Below are 25,275 nucleotides of genomic sequence, written 5' to 3'. Positions count from 1 at the left end.
GGTTCAGCTGTATATTACAACCCTGTCTCTGGTTCAGCTGTATGCAATAGCCTGTCTTCCTGTTCAACTGTATATAATAGATGAACTGTCCTTCGGGAGCCACAGCTTCTCCATCTGAGAGCCCAGATCACATGACTGCAGCTTAGCTGTGTGTCCCATATATTTCTTCTTCATTGTTGCTTTATTCCTGGTCAGAGATCCAGGACCCGAGCCATGCAAAGACATGACACAGGTTGAGGGGGCAGCTGGCCTAGAGGCTAGCAGTCAAGTCTAGTTTGTTGGTGATCCTGTTGAAAGCTTAAGGGAGCTGAATTGACAACTCCGTGCTACCTGATATCCCTGCATGGCAATTGGCTCACATTTGACAACACAAAGACCAATGGCCATTGTTTCTTCTACTCTGTGCCTCTTCAGGTCCAGATCAGAAGGAAGACTGGCACATACTGACTCTGTCTGATGTGTTGAACCCCAGCCCCAAATCCGACTATGAGATAAGGAAGGAGAAGGAATCGGGAATATGTGACACCACATTGCTCTCTGGAAAAAGAACTTGCATTAGTGCATGGAATTCAACAGAACCTATCGTCAGATACCCATGACAGACAAGCATCTCACAAGCGTCAGCCGAAGCACGGCTTATCTAGTTAAGGCTGAGCTGAAGGAGGCAGAAAGATAAAGAGTAATCCAGAAAAGGTTACACAACACACCCACCAGGATGTCCTCTCTTGCTCATCTGCCCAGCAGAGGGGACTTTTCTACAGTGCGCTTGCTCCTGAATAGGAGCACAACCTCAGACTCTTTGTGAGCGTAGCATCCCAGGTAGCCTCCGTGCAATGGGCCAGCACCGACCCCAGGCAGCAAGATTCATTGCTATCCCTGTTTTGTCGAGTCAGAGATCCATACCAAACCCAGTGCTTTTGGCTACAGGCATGACTGACTGGTCAGCCTTAAGGTCATTTCCCCTCCTGTTTTCTCGGATTGCCATTTACCAGGAGATGTAGGTAATGAGATAGAATTCATTGATCAGAGACTGCAGATGAGCAAGAATACAAAAGAACCACAAGGCCTGGGGCTTCCTATTCCTCACTGCTCACATAGTGACGTGAGCACGGACACTAGTGAGTTCCACTGTCATTAAGTCATTCCCAGACCTAAACCCTCTCACCTACTGTGCCTCAAACATCAAGCTGTGGGACTGCGCCAGACCTAAGGCTCTGTGCGAGCAGCCAGCCAACATTTACTTTATACCACCCTCCCTGTCTGTAGTAACAGTCTGTCTTGCTCTTTGTCTCACGTACATGTGGCCATCACTAATATTAAATGAGTTAGGCCTTTTTTTAACCACACTGCATTGGTCATCCTCAGTATGATCACCCTTCAGGACTTCAGCCACTATTGTCCTCTCTGGTGTTTACTCTCATGGCCTTTCATCCCTTGCCAAACTCAGCTTCCTGAAGCACAAAACAGATCCCGACACTGTCCCATCCCAAATCCTTGCTGGCTTGTTGAATGGCCACAGAGAATTTTAGGAATGTGCAGTGTGGCCTCTGATTATCTCTTCACCCTCCTCTCTACTTTCTACGCCCTACCTGTCCCCCAGTGCCTCACAGCCAGCTCCATGAGGTGCCTCCGCAAACCCCACAAGTCCATGCCACCTGCGTTCTATGGAACCCCACTATTTCTCTGAGACTATGCTGAGCTCTCCCCTTCCTGGATTTGCTGGTGACCTCCCTTTCCCTACAGTATCAACTCCTCCTACACCAGCTCTAGTCAACTAATGCAAGCTTACCACTTGTTGGGCATCAGGGACTATCTAATTGTCGCTTCTAACTAGATACAATTCTATTAGCCTAAATTAAAGGCATGGCGAAAGTCAGAAGAACTTTAATTTTTTCTAAAGTTCTTAAAATAATGCAAGTTATTGATGCAAAGGACTTGTGAGCCCAAATATAAAACACTATACCCAACATTTCCTTGAATACATGGCTCTAATACAGGCAGCCCTCCTAACTATTCTAGGGCAATCAATGTAGCCTGTAGTTAACAGGTGAGGACCAAAGGGCGGAAGAGTAGCTATTTCTAGTCTAAGAGTATTACAAAGTAGCAGATCAAAGTTCTGGCTGCAGAGCCTGAGTGGAACTATCTGTTGACTAGGGGGCCTGAAACTTCATAGCCAGGGCTTTGAGACTGGGAAGAGATACACGTATAAAAGAACAGCTTTCAGCATGCCCAGGATGTAAGTGACGAAAAAGCAACCCCTGCACACTGGTCTGGAAACCGAAAAGACAGGCTTAGTTGTACATGGGGCAAGGCCAGTGGTTAGCTGCTCAGGCCCAGTTCTTCCCACGGAAAGTAAGAGTAACAATACTGTCTAACAGAGGAGCCTCCATGTCCCATTAAATGCAGGGATAGACAGGCATGGAAGTACATGCCTATGATTCAAGATCTTCAGAGACTGAGACAGGAGGAATGCCATGAATGTGAGGCTAACCTAAGCTACATAGAGAGACCTTATCCAAAAAAATAAATAAATAAATAAAAAAGAAAAAGAAAATGCAAGATTAAAAAAGGCACAGTGCTTGCTATTTGTAAAACTACAGTCAAGCATGGCAGTGCATCTCTGAGACATCTGTACTTGGGAAACTCGGGCAGGAAGATTGTTGCAAGCCTAAGGCCAGCCTGGGTACTATAGTGAGTTCCAGGCCAAATTGGCCCAGGGTGTATGGGTGGGGAGGAAGGCACAACAAGAAAACAAAGGCTAAGCCCCCAAACCATCCAACCAAACAAATACTAAAATAGAAGAAGAGGAAGAAGAAGAGGAAGAAGAAGAAGAGGAGGAGGAAGGGGAGGAGGAGGAGGAGGAGGAGGAGGAGGAGGAGGAGGAGGAGGAGGAGGAGGAGGAGGAGGAAGCCTAAACATAAAAGAAAGCAAAACCCAAAAGCAAAACTAACTACACTATTTCCACAGCCAGCATTTGAAAGGCTGGCCAGAGTTGAGACAGTAAAGCCCAGTGCGTTCCTGGGCTGATCCGTGGCTACCAAGACACGTACATGGGAAGACATTCAGAAGTCATGCAAGATCTCACTGACCCCAGATTCCACTTCAACATTCCCTATCAACTCACGAATTCTGCAGCATGACAGACCCGAATGCTGGGATTGAGATGCAAGAATTCCCAGAAGAGACTCTAATGCCTGGGGCCACCATCCCTCTTTGCTCTCCATCCACCGTCCCTCTTTGCTCTCCATCTACCGTCTGCTCTGAATGCTTCCATTCTGCATTTACCTTATCTCCTAAAACTTCCATTCAGAACTAGTTCCTTGTGGAGTACAAGTCAATATTCTATCAGACAAGCTAGCGTGTGTGCATAATAAAAGACTTTTAGAGACAGCTTAGGGAAAAGCCTCCCGTGGCTGGTCCCTTGGATTCCATGGCAGACATGACAAAAGTGTCCCAGGACTCTGGATTCTTCTGGCACCTTCAAATCACACCGTGGAGATCAATGCTGGATGCTACACAGGCATCCCATGAAGAGTTCCTGGCACTTTGAAGAAAAAAGAGTGCTAGTTTCCACTCAAAACAGCACAGAGCAGCAGGCAGAGCTACTACCAGGCCTTTGGAGTAGCTGGAAACTGCTCATTGTACATCACCAGTTGCTGGGCGCCACAGAACACAGGAAGGAGCAGGGCTTTTAGAGCGACTAGCTTCCTGAGGGTTATAGAAGATAGATGCTCCCTCTTATGAAATACTGCTTTGCATTCTATTTTGGGAGAAAACAAGGCAGTTTTCTGGCCAATGTCATCCCAGGGAAGGGCTTGAGACATTTCCCACTGCCTTCTACAGCCACAAGAAACCAGGAACTTTTTCCAGAAAGAGAGTGAGCCTTGGGGGAGAGGAGAATGGGGGCGGAGCCATTTGTTTGTTCAACTCTTAGATCAAATTTGTCTGCAGGTACCACGCCGCCTGCTGCCTCCGTTCCTGGATCCCTCCCAGTGCACACTAAGGTACTTAGTAAATCATTATCACCAGGATCATTTCCTTCCTGTGTGGATACAGGAAATCCAGCACCCACAGCAAGCTAGAAGGGATGGTGGTGACCAGGTGAACACAGGCATCAGGGATCAAAGCAATTCTTCCTCTAATAAGATCTTCAACCATTGCCACTGCCTGTCCAAGAATGACACCCCAAACTTGCCCAAAGCGGAACGTGTAGGCTACAGTCAGGCCAGGGGCTCCTGGACTCCAAGGCACAGGCACTGGTTCATTGGCTGTGACCACCTACTTCTGCCCGGAGTTTCATTTTCCGAATTAACAGCCAGATGGATCCTGACAGTCAGTGCTCACAACTTGAGTTAGTAAAGGAGAAATGAGAGGCTCACGCTCATTCACGGCTTTTAAATTAACTCACTTGAAAAATATTTTCTCAGTCCCGTGTTGAGGAGCTCCTTGGATGCTGGGGAAAGTGAGAGGAAGTGACTCACAGATGAGTCAGTCTAGAGCGGCGCCCTCCCCCAGCTCAGCTAGAGGGAGCAATGACACAGATGTAAATACGCCTAAAAGTGTGGGAAAGAGAAGGGCTCTCCGGGGGAGTTCCTGGGAGGTGAAACTTAAAACTCCGAATGCAGAGCTCCTCAGGAGGGGATCCACGGACGGGGGAGGGGCAGGGCTCGCTGCAGCTGCAGACTCGCCCACTCAGTTGGTAAACAATAATCAGTCATTAGGTGTTCTGCAAATGGTTGATTGTTCGTTCACTTATTAGTGTCTCCGAGATTTATGAATGCTGACTGTGTGCCAGGCACTCAGGGCCACGGATGCAACAGGGACAACGGCTCCACAGATCCGGCCACACGGAGTGTGTGACTCTCCGGTAAAGATGACCCGAGCCAGATAGCTGTGAAACTGCCTGGGATGGGCCTGAGGGAGGAGGCTAGCTGTCAGGACCAGGTGGCCGGTTCGAGAGAAGCCAGACTCTCCCCTCAGAAGGTGAAGCTACTGAGGACAAACGCCAGGTTGAGGTCTACCTCTCTTAGCGCTACTGTGGCTGTCTGTAAAGAGTGGGGAAGGGGGAAGGACAGGGGTGAAGCTCACAGTGTCTGCTTAGCAGGCCTAAGGTCCTGGGCCTGATTCCCAGCAGAGAAAGAAGGATGACGGAGAAAGAAGCAAATAAAGGTGGGTGAAAAGGTAGCACTGAAAGGGGCGGGGCCGTTTGGAGGAATAGCCACTCCCACTTCTAAAAACAAAGCAAGACTGCTATCATCAGAGAGACATCCTCCTGTAGCAGATGGGAACAAACAGAGACCCACAGACAGACACTGTGCAGAAAGCGAGAGACTTTTTTTTTTTTTTTTTTTTTTTGAACACTCGGTCCTAAATGGGACGTCTCTATCAAATTCCTCCCCTCAGAGCTCAGGGAACCCCATGAAAGAGGAGGCAGAAAGAATGTAAGAGCCAGAGGGAAGGAGGACCCCAAGAAATGGTCCTCTAAATCAACATTAGCAAAGCTCACGAGAACTCACAGAGACCGAGGCAGCATGCGCAGGGATTGCACAGGTCTGCCCGGGTCCTCTCTGCCTGTATATTATGGCTTCCGGTTTACTGTTATGGTGGGATAACTTCCTGTACGAGAAGTGAGACTCTGGTTCTTATTCCCTTTCTTAGGCTCTTTTCTTTGCGTTTTTTTGGTCTGATTCCAATTTGTTATTTTTTATCATATCATATCATTCTATTCCCCTAGAACTCTATTTGTTTTCTAACAAGAGACAGAATGGGAGTGGAGCCAGGTGGGAGGGGAGGTGGGGGGGAGGAGTAGAGGGAGGGGAAAACCACAATAGGGATCTCTTATGTGAGGCAAAAATCGATTTTCAAAAGAATGTACAGGGAAAAAAAATATAAAATTCAAACAAGAGCAAGACTTGGGCCCCCTCGGGGCAGCCTGGCTTCCCAGTGCCGACAGACATCGTGAGTGGTCTGCATGGCTGGCACACCAGAACCCTGGTCTACTCTCCCTCTTAGCAGCTGGGATTCCAAATGACCATCCTGAAAACACACTGTTTCCATAGTAGCTTCTGCCTCCTTTCCCATTGTGCCAACAGTAACGTTTTGCATAGAGAGCAACCACAGCCTTCCTTGTTTTCTCTGTTCATTGGGGAGCCGAAAACAGTACACATCACTCTGTCAGCGACTGGCCCTGCATATTCCAGAGGGGAAGCTGAAGATCTGACTCCTGGAGTTTGTGTTTCAGGGGTGCCAGGAGGTGGCTGGCATAGGTAGAGGTAAACACTATGAGTTTCAGGTCCAAACTGTTGAAAGTCTCTTGTCTTCCAGATCCTCATAATGATATGCAAAAAGCCCTGTGTCTTCTGCACCTGTGCCCCAGTCTCTCCTTCCTGATCTCTGACCTCTGACCTCTGACCTCACCCTCCTCCAGCTTTCTCCTGTTGCTCCTGGCCTCCTCATTATTTCTCTACCTGTGTCTGCTTTAGGACCTTGAAGGTGCTCTCTCCTCCATCTCTCCCTCCTGAAGTAAAGCGTGGCTCTCTCCCTGGGCTGTGTCATTCTGCTTTGGTGTGGTAGGACTTCGCTGACCTGCAAAACTCCCCGTGTCTGCCCTTCCTTCCCCATTCTCATCCTTTCTTTCTCTCTTGGTGGTACTGTGGATGGGTTCTGGTCTCTTCCACACTAGGCAAGCATACTGTCCCTAGCCCTGTCCCCACCCCCAGGCTTTTAATAGGTGTGAAATTTTGTCATTCACACAACATTGAGCCTCCACCCCTCAGCTAGGGCATAAACTCTCCAAGGGTGGGATTTCTCTCTGCACTCTAATTTGTTCTTACTACACAGGACCTCACTTCATAGTATGGAAACTTCAACAACGCCTCACTTCATAGGCGTTGTTGATGGCTGTTGGACAGCCCTTGAAGACAAAGGCTTTCTGTGTCTTTTAGAGAATACTCTGCTACGCATCCCTTTTCTGTACTAGTGACAAAAATCCTGCCTTTCTACCTATGTTTCACTTTGGTTAATGTAAATAATAATAATAATAATAATAATAATAATAATAAGAAGAAGAAGAAGAAGAAGAAGAAGAAGAAAAAGAAGAAGCCAGCTAGTTTTGTAGAAAGGCTGACAGGTCATTTTTGGAGTGAGAGGTAGTCAATTTGTATTACATATCTCCCAAAGCCATGCTGGTCTCTTCTCCCTCTCCCCCTTTCCCCCTCTCCTCTCTCCCCCTCTCCCTTTCTCCCCCTTTCCCCTTCCCTTCCCCCTCCTTCTTCTTTTCCTTCTCCCTCTCCCTCTTCATCTTCATCTCCTTCTCCCTCTTTCCCTCTCTCTCTTTTTCACTTTATCCCTTTCCCTCCTCATCCCATCCCTCTCTCTCTCTCTCTCTCTCTCTCTCTCTCTCTCTCTCTCTCTCTCTCTCTCTCTCTCCTAATAGATCTTTTTCCCTCAGGTGAGCAGCAGAAAGTCAAAATCTACCATTTTAAGAACCCAGATGGTGTGTCCATGAGGTAACTGGCTTTTGAGAAAACAAACAAACCCCTTTTCAAAAGAGGTTGGTAGCCCTCGGGCAGAGAGACCACTCTCCTGTGCCTTTATTCTTTACTCACTGACACTGGCTCAAGGGTCAGGAGTGCCACTAGAATCTCAGTGGGTTTGCTCTGTGATGAGTCGCAAACCACGATGCCTAACGCCCAGCAGATCATCGACCAGCGATTCCAGAAGGAACTCAATTCCGCAGCAAGTCTGAGGCTGTGGAAAGTAAGAACTCAAACAATTGAGTCCGGACAGAGGCCACCTGCCCTGACTCCCGCCACTTTCATCCGCAAGTCCTTTAGGGAGAGTGAGGTTTCCTCTGCACCCCAGGGCTGCCGGGTGGGGACAGCCTTGAGGAGCAGCTGCTCCCACATGTGCCCCACATCGCCCCCAACGACGTGGCTTTCAAGTACTTACTTTACAGAAGCCCATCTTGTTGCTCGGGACCAGGACCCCGCCGGGAAGGCGGGAGGGCGGGAGGGCTGTCAGAGCAGCGGGAACAGTCTCGCCCCGGGGGACTTGCCACCTCTGCCCTGCAACCAGGAAAGGCCTTATCGGGGGACCAGGGTGCAGGGCGGCGCCTGCGTGTGGCCCTCAGATTGGCTTTGGCGCGGAAACTTGTGCCTGTCCTGTATGCCTCCTAAGGGGTTGGGAACCCTTTCGAGGCCGGGTCTACATAGACACCAGGATTCTTGTTTTTTCCGTGCTTTCATTGAGGCCTTTATGTTGGGCTCAGTCTTAATAAACAGGGTTCTAAGTCACCCTATTCCTGGGAATTAGGGGTGAATCTCTAGAAGAAAACTGCTAAGAAGGAAAAGAGTTGGGGGGGGGGAGGTGGAGGGAACCAGATCCAACCGGCTGGGTCAGTTTCAGGTCATTCTTCTGCAGCAAAAGGATTTTCCCCTCAGTACCAACAATGGGGTGAAGTGGCACCAGCTCCTAGTGTCTGACCAATGAGAACACTGCACCCCCAGCACTTACAGGGCAACCATCTGGTCCACAGCTTCCCTGCCCAACCAAACAGGCCCTGCTACAAAGGCTGAGCTGCCACGGAGAACACCCTAGACAGCCCCGAAACGACCTTCTAACCTTCTACGTTTCGAAATAGTTGGAGACCACCCCCCACTGGAGTCCCAGCCTTCTCTGCAGTCCAACACTGGCAAGCAGGAGAGGGTTAACCCAATTGGAGGCACTATTAGGACTAAAAATAGCCAGCATGCTCCCAGTGGCGTATGCTGGCATCTTCTGGAGCACTGAACTCAAAACAGTACCATTCTTCCTCCTCCCTTCCCATCTAAAATACAGAAAAGGAGCAGGCCCTCTGGGCAGCACTTCAGACACAGTACATGGTCTGCTGTAGGCACAAACATGGGGCTAAGCTAGCTCAGGGCAGGCAGGGAAATGGCTCTGGAGAAGTAGAGTGCTTGGGAGGTAGGTAGTAAGTGCTCAGTAAAGACTTCTGGGATGAATCCATGGTTGTCATGGTTGTCACTAGTAAAAAAGAATCATGTCACTATCCACCGAAGAGCAACATTTTCCTGTTGCAGGTTTTCAGAGGAAGCACGGGCAAATAAGTAGATATTGGACCAACTCTGGCTGATCCTCATGTGATGCTTTGAGTGACAACAGCACAGTCCCTCACAGATCTCTGAAGCCTAGGTTCCTGGCATCTCTGGGAGCTGGGTTGTCTTGGAGTTAACATCAGAACTGTTCCTCCCCCAAGGAGTTTACACTTCTGAGAGGAAGGCCAGCTACCCTCAGGGACAAACCAGCTGCCCAGGCTAGAGGAAGCTGGGCTGGACCACACTGCTTTATTCCAGGAGCTGCACTGGCCGAGCACTCTGGACCTCAGCTGCACCTAGAAGCAGCTCTCAGGTGACAACCCCTGTGCTGAGCAATAGGGCTGGCTGTTTGTCACTCCTCTATGATGGGACAGTCCCCAGGAGCTTTCACATTCTGCTATATAGTATCTCCTTTCCCTTATTTATTGCCTCTGTTCTCCTGAACCAAGGGAACCCTGGGAAGGTAGGCAATGTGGACCTCCCCACCACTTCATGTGCTAAGGCAGTATGGTGTCACCGCGATGTGTGCTTGGTGCATATAGCTCTTGTTATCAGATGGACTGCTGTCCCCTCTGCACACAGGCATTCCTCAGTGTCTGCAGACTAGTTCCAGGATCAACAGATACCCAAACCTGAGGTGCTCGAGTCGCTCCCACAGCGGTGATTGCATAGAACCTACGCATTCTCCCACGAACTTAAATGATCTCGCTTTGTTCACACTAGCTAATGCAATGTAAACCCCACTAGGAGAGCTACCAAACTATTTTCCCATTCGTTTATTGCCCTTTGGCCTAATTATCTTTGGTAGTCGCTTGAATCCATGGGTGTGGAATCTAGGAGATGGAAGGTCAATTGTCTATTTTCACTTGTCGGTGTTTTACAAGGTCTTCCGGAGATTTTGACAAGATTCTCTGGCTATGTCCTAATCCAAAATAAAAGTATAATTTCTGCTCATCAGAACACATTTATCCCTCAAGAGCCTGTTGACAATGCTGTGGTGCTTGCCTGCAGGCACCTGTAAACCAAAAGATCAAGTATCATAGCTGCGGATGGCCTGGCATCCTATCATGGAAGACACCCCTGCCGCCACCCCACTGTGGGCTGGCTGCTGGCTGCAGCCCATTATATAAACCACTGTGGTGGCAGTCCCAGGGGTTCCAAATCATCTCTTGCAAACCAAATATCTTCTTTGCTCATCACGTCCAAAGTCCAGAGAGATGTCTCCATTGTTTCGCACAAAAAAATAGATTTGAATTTCCAGTATGATACTAGAAAGCAAACAGAACTTCCATGGCTGCTTCTCCCTATAGAGGCAGGCCTGGGGTCAGGGGGTCAAGGGTCAGGGGTCTCTGCAGCATTTTCCTTCTGCTGAACCTGGTCATATTTGTTTATGGCAGTTTGTGGTACTTAGGGGACAGATGCTTTATTTTTATTATGGTTCTCTCTCTCTCTCTCTCTCTCTCTCTCTCTCTCTCTCTCTCTCTCTCTCTGTGTGTGTGTGTGTGTGTGTATGATGTGGTGTTTGTCTTCTTTATTAAAAGCAAAGTCTTTGGGGGCAGAGATTGCAAGATATTCATCACTAGCCTGGGGCTTTAAACATAATAGATGCCCAGGAATTGCTGCCAAGTGGGCCATGAATGCATATATGCACTAATGGATGAAAGATTTCTTCCAATAAACAATTGTTGAGGAATATAAAGGATGTGAGGTCCGTGAACCTCACTAATTTCTGGTGAACCCACAGTAGCTGCCAGAACACATTGTTTCTCCCCTAATTGGACAGAAACCATCTGTTTAATAATCATTCAATTTTTTTTTTTTTCAGGAATTTGGCCTCGTAAAATCTGCTTTCTTAAAAAGGGAGACATCTACGTTCCCTTGTTGATTTTTAACCAAATTCCCAAGAATGTCATTGTGACTGCATTTGCAAGACCACCCAGCGGCAGGGAGATGACATCACTCTTTGACACAGAGCCTGTGCTCACTTGAAAATTGGGGACTTGTAGCTGATTGGGAGCAAGGTAGATTTTCACAGTGCTTGATCTGCACTCACAACCCTAAGGGCTGGAGACCTAACTCCAGAGAGAGAGACAAGCACTCTGTCACCAAGTCACACGCTCAGCTCTAGTAACGAAGCTGTTGAAACCTCGTATCCCTCTCAAAAGAAATGTCTTTGAGCATGCATCGTCAATAGATGCACATTTGCTTATTATTTATAAACCACACAGAAGTATTATTGTGCCAATACATTACGAGCATCACAAAACACAAGGCAAAATGGGAATTTTTCAAAGATGAGCTGTTTTCAACCTAGAAAATAGACGTTCTGATATGCCTTCTTCTTAAAGCTCGTTTCACACTCCACAGAGATGCCTGGACCCCATGTTGGAATGCATAGGACTGGGGCTTACAGTAAGGTCGACAAGTCATTGTCCTGGAGGCCTGGTCTAGCATCCTTCACCTTCCAGGTACCTCACTAATGATGCTGTGGTCCCAAGGTTGAGGTCCAGAATTAGAGCTGATGTGCACAGCTGTGTTAGAGACGGCAGTAGAGAACAGTTTGGGTGTGATCCCAAATGTCTCACAGGCTGATTGGGGGAATGGAGCCTATCCAGGGCAAGTCACTGAGTACCCCTGAGCCATCCCTACTCACTAGCAGGAAAGCTAACGCCAACATTTCAGGTTGCTCTAAGGAACCATTGAGGCAACATGGACATGTTGTAACAGGAGCACTGGCTGTTACTCAGGTGTCTTGTGTCTCACATACAGCGTGTGATCGTTTTAGTTTGGAGGTGATACAGAAACGCAGACTCCGAAGCCACCCAGACCTCTCTACAAGTCTCCATACCGATGCATGGAAGCTCTTTCCCTCTACTCGATAGCTAGAAAGGACAGTCTGGGGGAGAGAAGTGGTTGCTGGAGATAAGGAAGAGAGAAAGAATTAACAAGCAACAGAAGAAAGATAGCACCCAAGCTTAGGGAAGAAGCAGACAGACTTACTCAGCTCTCCTGTCCTCTGCCTCTCACTATCTAAAACAAACTTTATACCGAGGTTACTTTTAATGTAATTGTTCGTATTGCTAAAGGCACGAGGTAACTCTAGGCATGTATTAAAAAGGTAAAAAAAGAATACGGTGCACTCAGCTCGAGACCAGAATACCATGAACATCAGTAACTCCCCTTCTGCCTCCTTCCCCAGCTCTCTCTCAGCCCATGTTCATCTGGTGGCACAGCACACATCTGTGTAGATTCTTAGGACTTACACATGTGTCCCTAAGCAGTGCAGAGTGCGGTTCTACTGTTTCCACATTTGAGACAGTGCGTGGCTGCCGTTATCCTCATGTTGGCTCGTGACTCACTCACACAGACTTTAAGGTACCTGGGAAGATAGCCACACAAATCACGTGGAAAAATAAGAAACTAAAACTCACACACAATGCAGTCGTCACAGTTCAAGCATTCACAATTCAGCATATTCTCTTAGTCATTTTTTTTCTTTATGTATGAATAAGAAATAACTTTTGAAAATGGCAATTATGACACACATGAGATTTTTTATTTAATTTTTACTTTATGTGTACCGGTGTCTTGCCTACATGTGTCTGTGTGCCTGGTGTCTGTGGAGTCCAGAAGAGGGCATTTGATACTGTGGAAGGAGTTACATGTGGTTGTGAGCCATTGTGTAGGTGCTGGGAATAGAACTCAGGACCTCTGGAAGAGTAGCCAGTGCTCTTAATCACTAAGCCATCTCTCTAGGCCCTACACCTAAGATTTTGGATCTGTATTTGTTCAAGCCTCCATGTTGTATAAACATGTCATTCTTACCATGCCTCTGTATTCACATATACTAATATTGTTCTTGAATAGACTTTCCCCTCTCCGCCCTTCAGCCACTGGTGTTCTAGTCTCATCTACCTGACAGAACCTATATCCTAGTCTATATTAATTTTCTTCCTGTCAATACGTTCAGCCTTTACTGTACAGATTGCATAATTCACTGCTTGATCTGTGATCTTGTCTTTCTAATAATTCTTACCATTGTTTTGTTCCTGGTCAGAGTGTCAGTCCTCTAGACCTCAAGATCAGCGACTAAGCAAACATGAAGATTTTCAGATCGCTTCCGAGAGCTTGGGCTCTTCCTCCTTCTATGTCTTGTTCTTTCTATGCATCTATAAGAACATCCCAGACTCACCAGAGGATGGGAGTCAATACCTTAGAAAGAATTGATGCTCTCTGCCTGTAACTTTCTAATTCTGCCCTACCATCCTTTGGGGGTGCAAGTGAGATCTTTGAGATGCACTGAGGCAGGGCCGAAGCATCCTAGACCTTCCTGGGGTTTACTGACCGTGGGTCATCCTAGGACACAAATGATTCAGGCATCAAAGAAGAAATAATGAGATTCAAACCCTCCTTTGTATTCTATGTTTAAGGCCTTAAAATAAACACAGCAGGCTTTAAAAGAAATTCTAGGCTAGGCGGGATTATAAATTAACACACTTATTTTTCTATCATTAAAATGGCAAAAATGATTTTCCAGACTCCATTTTATAATGTCTGTTATTTTCTATTCCCAAACACAAGTACACACACACACACACACACACACACACACACACAGTCTTATTCTCACACACTGTCACTCCCCCTCATAAAACGTTAAATGCACACACACATACACACACACACACACACCTTTTTTTGCAACTTGTCTATTATTAATGATGTGCTAAGATCATTTCTGAGTTACCTACCAGTTCTATCTTACAGTTAAAGTGTGCTGAAGGGAGAGGAAAAAGAGCCCCGGGGCTTATCTTAGCTTTGCCATACCCTTACTACCTCTTCTTGGCCCCGCCCACTCCCGACAGCCCTTTTGCACCTAGACCTTGTACCTATTCAGCTGTGTTGATTCTAACACACCATTTTCCCTCTCTGAGCTGCTTTCCCTCGTTTGTTCTTGCACTGTGGCTTCCCACCAGCTGTGAAAATCTGTCAGCGCCATCACCATCTCCGTATGCTAACGAGCGGAGGAAACTGCAGTTTCCTTCCATGGCGCCAGCCTCTATGTCTTGCCTGATCCTTCTGCTTCAACAGTAGCTCAGGGGCATCCAACCAACCAGGGAGACAAACACTTCCTCCAAGAAAGCCTTTCTGCCAGAGAACTGTGGTCACCACCAGAGGGAGTGCATCTGCTCTTCTGGCCTCAGAGTGAACTTGATCTCTCTGTGGCTCTTCTGATACCACGCTGTGATGCTCTGGGGCTAAGCTGTACTGAAATGCTCTCATCAGCGACTGTCAATAGGAGGAGTCTAGTTCCCAGTGCCAGGGCAAGCCTAGGAACGGCTCAAAGCAGGTCCCATTCCCCACAGTGCCACATCTACTGCATCTTAGACAAGGAAACCAAGAAGACTCTCTCCGTGGAAGATCCAAAGGGACACCCCGGGAGGCATGAGTAGACTGGCTGAGGGAAGGACCCTGCAGGTTGGACCTTATCTTGTAGAACCCCGCCCTGCAGCTCCAGAGCGCCCCCTAGTGCCTTCTGGGCCACCTGCTTTCCCCAGTCTCACTGTGGAATACTTCCCGAGGTGCCTTGTTTATTTTACAGCCTTCTGCTGTCTGGGGGTGAGGCATCTTCCCCTGCTATTTACACGCCAGGGCCCTGGAAGGACACATGGTTGGTTTTTAGAAGCTTCCTCCACAAAGCTTCCAAGGAAAACCTCAAATTTGGCATTTCCTAGAAAAAAACGATTTAAGGTTTCTTCTTGTGGCTCATGCTGTTGGAACAACCCCAAAAGCTGGGGTCTCTGCAGCACTTGGCTCCGCGCCTGTGCTCCTGGGAGCTACAGGTGCTACTCGGTCCTTATTGCAACCCAGAGAAGGGCTGTTACTGCCCCCAGTTCACAGATGTGGAAACTGAGGTTTCCTGGGGGTGGGGGTGGGGTGGGACAGCTGCTAGCAGATCCAGGCAGCCCAAGAGTGCCAGTCCCCAGCAGCAGGCTTGCTTCCTACTGTCCAAATCTCCTACGATGTGACAGTCACAGTTTTCTAGAGTACACCACTCTTGGGATGCTCAGATTTTCTTTGATTCTCTGCATAAATTTACTAGGAAATCTTGTGATTTAAAAGGCTACTATCTCCTTACTGTTTTTAAAAGAAATCTGTCTTGGCAGGGTGCTTCCTGGTTTTGTTTCTGTTTTTTGCAGTGCTAGGGTTTAATCTGGGCAATTTGCATTCTAGAAACAATCTCATCCACAGAGCTATAGCCCAGCCTTAGAAAAGTTCGTACTTCGTAAATGAAGGTCTCCTAGCATTGTCTAGATAGTCCTCAGATAACATCAATGGGAATATCCAAAATGTTGTTCATGCCTACAGTGAATACAAACAATTGTTTGTTCAATCTAATTTGGGGCTTACAAGAATATACTTAAGACACTTTCAGCTGGTCTGCCTCTCTGGGGAACATCCAGGTTCCTCCAGTAGGCTATTGTTCAAGATGGGATGGCCAATGTGTTCTGCCCCAGGCTTCTAGATCAAGTCTACAGGCCCTGACAGGCCCAGCCCTGCTTCTCTTTAGAACACACAAAGTTTTACCAAATACACAGACTACTAGATATACATATAGCTCCCTCTGGGGTCATCTGCTCCCCAAGAGACTTGTTAAACTGGGACACTACTCTTAAGCTAAATTATCAATCAAAAGTATTCTTCTTTCTGGTATGACTGTTTTCCACAGATAATAAAATCCTATCAACTTCCTCCAAAGAAAGTGTGACCTACATAACAATGAATAGCAATTAATTCTCTGCTGCAAGTTCAAAGGCTGGAGCTGTGCTAGAGCCAAGATTCCTCAGGAGCTCACTCCATCTTGACTGGGAGCCTGTAACAGGTAAAGGGACCTTCAGAGACAGGTCCCAAGTATAAAATGATAGCACAAAGGGAAAAGGGTCACAGCCAAAGAAGAAAGAGCAGGCGGTATCCAGCATGCAGAACATGCCAGAATGTCAGTTGCAGGCCAGGCCTGCTACCCAAGAGCCGGGAAGAAGAATTCTATAGATGAACCACAGAAGAATGATTTCTGTAAATGATGCTATCTTACCAGGTTGCTTGATCTAGAATGTGTCACAGTCTTGTCAATACCTTCAGAGATGGGTGTTGTCCATCAGCTTGCCCAATGGCTACATGGTCTCTGCCACCTGCACCTGGTCTTTGGGTCACATTTCTCATTTGATAGTGAGAAGCTTCAGTGGTAACTGTTCAACATGTCCCAAGAGGGTCTGTATGAGAATACCTTTTCTCCTTGAGAGAATGGGCTAGGGGTGGGGTACATTTAGGAGGGTGAACCAGAATCAAGGGTTGCTTAAGTCCAGCTTAGGCAACATGACAAGATTCTCTCTCAAAAGCACAGCAGAGATGAATAAGGAGACCAGACAACAACCGATCATAGGTATAGGGTCCAGACTCTGGTTTGATCTTGTTTGAATTCCTTAAGACTCTGAACTTGTTTCCATTTCCCTTCTCCCAACAGTAAAACCAGAAGCCAGTTATGACGATAATGCACCCACCTGAACAGTGAGGGCAGGCTGTGTATCTACTTGCTCCTGACACAAGGCAAGCCCAGAGAAGTTCTAACTATGCTAAAGGGTAGCCAGGGTAGGCATGCAGATCTCATTCTAGAGCGTCTGCCTGAGGTGAAAAACCCATGTGTCTCTCCTAGAAAATCAACCCAATGTCCTTAATAGGGAACCATCCACCTATTGTAACTCACTCAGAAGGAAGTCACTATTCACCCACCAGCTCCAGACACAGAAAGATGCAGAGGTTGCAGATTGCATGGGCTGATGTGTAAGACAGTCTGGAGGCAACAAGATTCTCAGTGTGGAGGACAGACCTAGGGACCAGGGATGGGAATGAGGAGAAGCTTTGAGAGGTAGCAGACTGATTCTGTCTTGACTGAGAGGAAGTTCATGACTCCATCCATTCATCAAGACTTAGGGGTTGGATAAAAGAGAAACATGTGTTACTGTGTGTGAACTTGAAAAATAACTGTTGAAACCATTTTTTAAAGCTAAGCTTACATCTTCCAAGACAGGGTTGCAAAAAGGGAATGACTTTATCATATCTCGAATCTTCAGTGTTCCTCACAACCTTGTGTTTTTTGGATGTTTATTCCAGACTGTTTGGAGAGGGTAAGAGAAGTTGGAGCGAGATCCTGGCTGGCACAATTAAGTCGCTAGAGGCAGGTCATAGAAAGTTGTGAACCCTCCTGGCTCCCACCTCGTCTCTGCTTATGGGGCAGTCAGCTGGAGGTTTCCTGTCACAGTGATTTGGGACCTCCAGAACTGTGAGCTCAACTAAATCTTCCTGCCCCCAAGTCATGTCTGCTGGGTATTTTATCACCGTGACATAAAGGTGACTAACACAGTATCCAGAGTCAACTTGGCTGGGCCTGCCTCTCTTTGAGACACCCTTCTGGCTCAAGGTTCACCTGTCACATGCATAGACCAGTCCTTTCCTGTAGGTTCATAATCAGTAGATATTTAGCAAGAACTCACCACCTAGTCTGCAGGGAGATAAGCCAGAAATATTAGCAGCCAGCTCTCTGAAGCCTGTATACTCCCTGTTCCATGTCAACAAGGCAGAACCTATCTCCCGCTGCCAGGCTAAACCAAAGACCCAGAAGTCAAGAAAGCAAAGTCAACAGGGGAGACTGGGCATCAAGGCTCAGCATTCTGATTCCTGTGCCTGGACAAAACCCATCTTTTCTTGTGTGTGTGTGTGTGGTTTTTTTTGTTGTTTTTGTTTTTTGTTTGTTTGGGTCTTTTTTGTTTTTTTTTTTTTTGTTTTGGTTTTTTTTTTTTTTTTTTTTTTTTTTGGTTTGGTTTGGTTTGGTTTGCTTTGGTTTTTGGTTTTTGGTTTTTGGAGACAGGGTTTCTCTGTGTAGCCCTGGCTGTCCTGGAACTCACTCTGTAGACCAGGCTGGCCTCGAACTCAGAAATCCACCTGCCTCTGCCTCCCAAGTACTGGGATTAAAGGCGTGCGCCACCACTGCCCGGCTCCATCTTTTCTTAAAAGATCAACACCAATAGTGTTTATCTCAGTCAGGTGAGCTTTTCAAACAAAGGTACTTGAGAAATACAGGATGCCGGCAAGTGAATGTCAGAGAAGCCACAAATAATGGTCCAGTGTAAATATCTCTGTGAGATACTTGCTTTGTTTCCTAAGTCTGGAAACTCTATCTCCCATTTATAGAAGTGTGGCTATTATCTGAAAATGTAGTTTTTCACAACTCCATAAACAAAGCCCCACCTACCCATGTCTACTTCTTAACTCATTCCTGGGTATGTTTGCAAACCCCTCTCAAAACCTGGCCACAACACAAGCTGAGGTATCAAATAAGAGACAGAAAAAGACTAAATAACCTATCTCACTGCCCCACCAGAAGCTGGACTGGAAGGCCAGATGGTGGTAGGGCATGTTAGAAAGGTAACTCCATCTGAGAGTGTACTCTTGGGTAGACTAGTGGACAGACAACAGAGCCAATCCTTTCTGTAGGATGTATAGGTCATCTCACAGGACATGAAAGGGCAGCATATTATAGTCCCCCAGATGGGCTATGCAAATAACCCACTCTCTCAGGTCCTTCCCAGTCACTTCTATGTGATTCATGATTGTCTCCATACATTCCAGGATCCTGTGGCTGCAGCAGGTGTTTGTGGGTGGTGCCACTCATGGGGCTCCCTGACATAGGGAAGGGGTGCTGCTTCGACTTTGCTGTTGCTGCTAACTGAAGGACAATCTAGCCAGCATTTGTATCAAAAGCTGGAGCAGATGCCAAGCAGCTGTTCCCTACCAATAAGGTGGGAGGGACAAGGTCGAACGGAAGTCTCTGTAGGTTAGATTTGTTATGGAGAAAGGAGAGGTAAAAAGGAAGCCGGTCAGACAGGAAACAGTCACAGCCTAGACTGGATTTGCAAGGATACGTGAGAGTCTGCCGAGGATGGGCAGGGGCTGCTTCATTTAACCCCATCCACACCCGGGGTTCCCACATTCGTACCCATGGGAGCTATGACAGCGGAGCCGAGGAAGAGAGGACCTCAGAAGCAGTCAAGATGTAGCCAGCACGCTTGGGAGCCCAACTGGAAGGGATAAAGTAGAGGCTGAAGTTGAACCCCAAGTCTGATTTATTGGCTCTTCAGATTCTCAAGACCGACTGCTGACAGGATTGCAAACATGCAGCACCAGGGTCAGGACAGTGTTGTAGCATTTGAAAACCATGCTTGCACGACTTAGGTAGACTACAGCTTCGACAAGCCAGGCTCCAGGCTGACTTTAGTGGTCACTGGGGGGGGGGGGGGGGGGAGGAGGGTAATGTCCTGAGGGCATTGGCAAGGGCAAAGGAAGGTTAAACATCTGTCCCAATCTTATTATAGAACCAACATGGTTATAAATAAGGAGTGCCTGTCTCGTCTCTGGAGCTCAGCACCCTTGTTGTCCAAGGATGGTGACACAGGGGCCACTGTCTTACTGGGGATCAAAGACTTAAGTGCAGCTTGGCGCACTGTTCACTGAATGCCTCTATGCCAAGCAGCACCTCCCTTTTCCTTCCCCAGGAACACTTCCCTCCTAGTCCAGGGTTCCGGCTCAGGCTGATCATCCTGCTCTATGATACTGTCCATTGGGACAGGCTCTCTGAAGGTCTGATGGCTAAGGCTTCCCTATGGCTTAATACATGGTTGTTGGCATTACAGAAGTGATTGGAGATCCAGTTAGAGCAGCCTCAAGAACTGTGCTTAGAGAGTAATAGGGATCCTAGAGATCTGAGGCCCCCATAGCTACTGTAGGTTCTTCTGGACCCATGAACAGAAGTTATGGGTGCTATTCTATAGGACTGCTATTCAGACCAAGGTTAGAGAGTTACCGCTCTTCAGGGGCCTTGGCAGAACAGATTCAAAGCCAGAGACCCACAGCCTACAAACAACAGGTCCCAAACAGCCACCCTTTTTGGACAAGACACACAAAGAACAGTCTGTTTTCTTTTACTACAATTAACAACACTTAAAATAATCAACCCAAAAGAGGAAATAATTGTTTCTGCTCAGCTTTGGAGGTTAAGTTCATGGTCTGGTGGCCCAGTGACCTCAGGACTTATGACAAGTCTTTGATCCCCAGTAAGACAGTGGCCCCTGTGTCACCATCCTTGGACAACAGGGTGCCGAGCTCCAGAGACGAGACAGGCACTCCTTATTTCTAACCATGTTGGTTCTATAATAAGATTGGAACAGATGTTTAACCTTTCTTTGCCCTCTTTGATGCCCTCAGGACATTAACCCCGTGACCACTAAAGTCAGCCTGGAGCCCTGGCTTGCTGAAGCTGTAGTTTCTGTAAGTCATACAACCATTGTTTGTACAGTACATTCCACAGAAGCATGTGGTGGCCAGAAAATGAAAGAGAAGAAGAGGAAGAAGAAAGAGCTGCGTTCATGGTGTCCCCTGTACCTAATATCCTCCAACTGGGCCCCATCATCATGGCGGGTCTACCATATCCCAACAGACCACACTGTGGGAGCCATGCCTTTAACACATAAGCTTTTGGGAGACATTTTGGATCAAAACTATAGTAGATAGCTTTAAACATTTTTAAATAGTTGAAAAAAGAGATCCAAAGGAAAGCTACAAATGAGACAGAGACTGTTGGGCAGGGTCTGAAGTTTGACTCCATGGTCTTTTATAGTCAGTTTCTGTTCCCCTGGCTAGTGGAGAATGAAGGGCCTTTCCTCTTAAGATTAAATACCCTGTATCTAGGACAGGATTCCCAGAGGCTGCTGGGATCCTCTGCAGGCCTCACTATGGGAGAGGAGAGGACAGGGAGGAGTTGGAAGCACCTCAGATCAGATCTGCTCATCTTCAGGCTCTCCACTGTGGACCAACCCAGCTGTTCAAGCAAGGACTGTCCTTTCCCTCAGCTCTGTCAGGGGTTACATAACCGCAAAGGCCCCAGAAAAATACCTCAGCCGTTCTCGTAGCTCCAGATTGACTAGAAAATTTTGCTACATCCAAGATGATACACGGGATTTGTCAAAACGGCCTCCTTCCATGCTACGAATCCCTTTCCCAACCAAACAGTCCTGCTGGAAGTTCAGGGTTTTTCTTAATAAATAATAGAATATTTTTAAAAGAAAAAAAATAATCCTTGCTTCTTGCTCTTTCTGAGCTGGGAAGTCATTTGTAACATGAACGAAGACGTGAGGTTCTTGCTGTCCACTCAGTGTACTCTGTCTATCTGAGCAGGTACCGTGCATCAAGGAACAAGAGCTTGGAGTGATGCCCTGCACAGCTCAGGGTCAGGCTCACCATCTCCAGGGCAGGGCAGCTGCATCCTGGCTTTGTCTGTGATTGTGCCTGGGTGGGGAAGAGCATCATCAGTTCCTAGACCAGGGTCAGTTGCTCAGGGCTCTTCCTTCCCCTTGGTGGCAGTCACCCTGGGAGTGAGCAGGCGAGAAGAGACATCACAGGTGATGAGATGGGTTTACAGAGTGAAATGCCCACTAGAGGCAGCTTAATCAGTGCCCACCTCCTTATGGTTGCCTGATGCCTCAGAGGCAGGGGGAACAGTACTCTCTTACCCCTTCCTTACAGAGCAGTCACAGGCTTGGATGAGACAAAGGCTGCAAGGAGTTACAGAGCAATAAATCTCCACCATCACACACTCACTCAGGTGATCCTATTCACAAGGACAGAGCAAGTTCCTTCTGGGGTGAAGGCAAGCAAGACAGCTCAGCCCTTGGTCTGATGCCATGTTTGATACATGAGTTGATACAGTGTTTGTATAGGGTTTCCTTTACGGAAAACCTTCTCAAAACACAGACAGTTTTCTTTCTTTCCTCTCCCTTCTTGTTCTGAATGTAGAGCCGACTTTTTCACATTTCTGCCTGTCTTAACTCAGTCTGCCTTACCAAAATGCCATGCTGGATGGTAAACAACAGACATTTAATTCTCACAATTCTGGAACAGTCAAAGATGGGAGGTACCAGAAAACTGGTTCTTCGTAAAGGCTTTCCCTCCCTTACTTGACTTCCTACCACGCCCTCACTTAGCTGAGAGAATTCTATCATCCTCTCTTTTTCCAATAATGGCACTAATTTCATCATTCCTTCATCCTCATGGTCTACTTACTTTCTGTTATCATGTGATAAACACCACGACCAAAATCACATTTGGGAGGACAGGATTTATTTGGCTTACGCATCCAAGATACAGCCCATCACTGAGAGAAGTCAGAGCAGGAACTCAAGCAGGAACAAGAGGCAGAAATCATGGAGGAGCAGCGCTTGCTGGTTTGCTTATGCTTGTCTAGTTTTCTTAGATAGCCCAGGACCACTTGCCTAGAAAATGGTACTATTGCCCACAATGGGCTGGGCCCTTCTACACCAACCAAGAATCAAGATAATCCCTCATAGATATGCCCACAAGTCAGTCTGACTGAGGCAAGGCCCCCAGGAAAGACTCTCTTAGATAACTCTGGGCTATCTCAGGTTGACAGCTGAAGCCAACTAGAAGAACTTTCAAAGATCCCCTATTCTGAGAACACCGCAATAGGAGTAGAACTTGTCACGTAATCCGGGCCTAAAGACAAACAGCACAGTAAACTCAGTAAAAGCACTGATGTCCCCAAAGTGACAACCTGCAGTAATAGGTTATCACCTCCAGCTTGTTAGGACGGCCATTATCAAAAGCACTCCAGAGATGAACATATTGGAGAGGCAGCAGGGAGCCATCATGCAGGTGTACCATTTATAGAAAGAAGTGTTATACTGACTGCAAGAACCAGTATGGAGAAACCTTAAATCTTAACTGGGTGGCCTGGACATAACATCTGAGTACTGCAGTCCCATGTATGATGACATTATTATTCCATTTTAAAATGAAGACAACCCAGCCAGGTGACCCCTGTCTATAATCCAACACAGAAGGATGGGGAGGACTGAGGCAGGGCGGTATCTTTGAACTCAAGGCTGGGCTACATATAGTTCTAAGCCAGCCTACAGAATGAGACCCTGTCTCAAACAAACAAACAAACAAACAAGCATATTTTTAAAACATGAGAGACTGAAATCCCATTTTTTGTGATCACGTGGATGAGCCCATAAGACATCTCACTCGGGGAGCGGGTCAGAGGAGGTCAGAGACTGTATGCTTCCACTTATCTGAATGTATTATTGGTCTGATCTTGCTGTAAAAGAATCTCGAGGGTAAGCAATTCATAAAGGAAAGAGGTTTTCAGCTCAAGCTGACTACAACCTTATGGCAGATGGCATCGTCAGAGTGAGGGCATGTGTGAAAGAGACCCCATGGTGACACAGGAAGCCAGAGAACTTGGGGGCCAGGCTTGCTCCTTTTAATCACAACCGGCTCTCTTTAGGACTCACTGCCTCCTGGAGACCAGCATTAAGCTCTTGTGAGGGCAGGGCCCTCAATAACCTCATTACCATGCAGTAACCGGGCTCCACCTCTTAAAGGGCCCACTACCTTTCTACTTTATTAGCTCCAAGCCTCCAGCACTCCAGCGTGTCACAACGTGGGGAATCCATTCAAGTCACATCCAAACTATAGCAATGATGTATTTTATGTAATCATTAATGTTGGGAATAGGGGAAAGAGAAAAATGGGGCCTTGTTGTCCAGTGGGTAAGAAGCCTTAGTTATATAATATGAATGTGTTCTAAATGGCTCTACAGCACAAAGAGCAAGTTCTGGCTTGGATAATAAAGAGGGGAGAGTGCAGGCCACTGTCCTTGTCACCCATGCCGCAAGGCAGCAGGAACGAAGGAGAATAAGGAACCTTTGGTTGGTCACGGGCCTTCAGTCACCATCCCTGCTGTAAGAACTCTAGGGAGGTAGGCAGGCGTTCAGACTCATTAGACAGCATATTCTAGTCTTGTGCCCTATTCCTCAGTCGAGCTGTAAAAAAAAAAACAAAAACAAAAAAACAAAACAAACAAACAAACAAACAAAACCAAAACACTCAGTAGAAAGGGCCAACCTGGGAAAGGTTCTGTCAGGAAACCTCAGCAGGCACAGAGGCTCCCATGCTGAGAGCAGTCAGGCCACTGGGCCCAGGATAGCTCTAGTCTGTCCAGATGTGTCATACTGAGGTTTATACTGAGACTGGAGTGACCAGCCCTGCAGGGGACAGGAGGGCCAGAACAGCCTTCTTAAAGCTGGGAAGCAAATCTCTGATAGGCATTGAACATGATGGCTGGGAAATAGGAAGCATTATGCTGATCTCAAACCATACCATTTGGAAGCCAGAGAAGGCCAGCTGGTGGAGACAGGGCTCCAGAGATCAAGGGGGCACCAGGGAGGAAAGAGAGGAGGACACAGTCACCTTTTGCTCTACCTGTGACTTTGGAGCTCTGCCTTCCATTTGTCACACAAGCAGCCATGGGCAAGCCATGTCTCTCCTTTCCAAGCCAGATCGTTGGTAAAACAATAACGTAAGCTCCTACCAGTGGATGTCAGAGGAGAGCCCGTGTGACCATCTGATTGTGGTCACCACTTGAGGAGTTTAAATGGACTGACTGACAGCAGTGTCATGAAGGATCTTGGTTGTGGAAGGCAGGCATGGAGTATGAGAGAGACAGTTGTCTCAGGTGAGCCACAGGCACCATCCTTTGCATAGAACATTTGAGCTCCTGGTAACTCAAGCCCACTGCAGGAAGCTCCCAGCTCTGCACCCAGCATGAGAACACACGGTAGACAGGGCACATGGAACTGCTGGCCCATCAGCGGGTTCCCTCGCTGGTGGACTGAGTGCCTTAAAAACCCATACACCAGGGACGGAGCGATCCAGAAAACCACTGTGAGAGGCACAGGCAGACATCAACTTGTTTGGTAAACTCCAGAACATCAGGGTGGGCAGATCTCTCTGGAGTTTGTGAAAGATGTAATTTTAAAATAAATTTAGAGCAACTTATAGATATATGAGGCTTGTTAGCCTGAGAGACAGTGAGGGCTACAAAGCATACATAGGTCAGGAGAGGGTTCTATAAATCTCTCCACATTTATAGCCAAAGAACACCAAGGAGCCTGTGGACCATGCCCTGGATTTTCTTTGGTATGCATAAGTTTACATATTTATGGTTCTCATGCTCCTCTTCAGCCTTAATATACCATCAAGGATGCTC

At 47.2% G+C, this 25,275-nt stretch overlaps 1 protein-coding gene across 4 annotated transcripts in view; it reads right to left on the bottom strand.

Annotated features, from left to right (window-relative positions):
* Ank1 (ankyrin 1) overlaps positions 1 to 25,275 on the bottom strand; it is a 176,127-nt gene that overhangs the window by 106,530 nt on the left and 44,322 nt on the right. The gene's annotated exons all lie outside the window — the stretch shown is intronic.

The sequence above is a fragment of the Arvicanthis niloticus genome, chromosome 16 (genome assembly GCF_011762505.2).
Source record: "Arvicanthis niloticus isolate mArvNil1 chromosome 16, mArvNil1.pat.X, whole genome shotgun sequence".
Taxonomy (NCBI): Eukaryota; Metazoa; Chordata; class Mammalia; order Rodentia; family Muridae; genus Arvicanthis; species Arvicanthis niloticus.
This window is presented reverse-complemented; position numbering and strand designations above follow the sequence as displayed.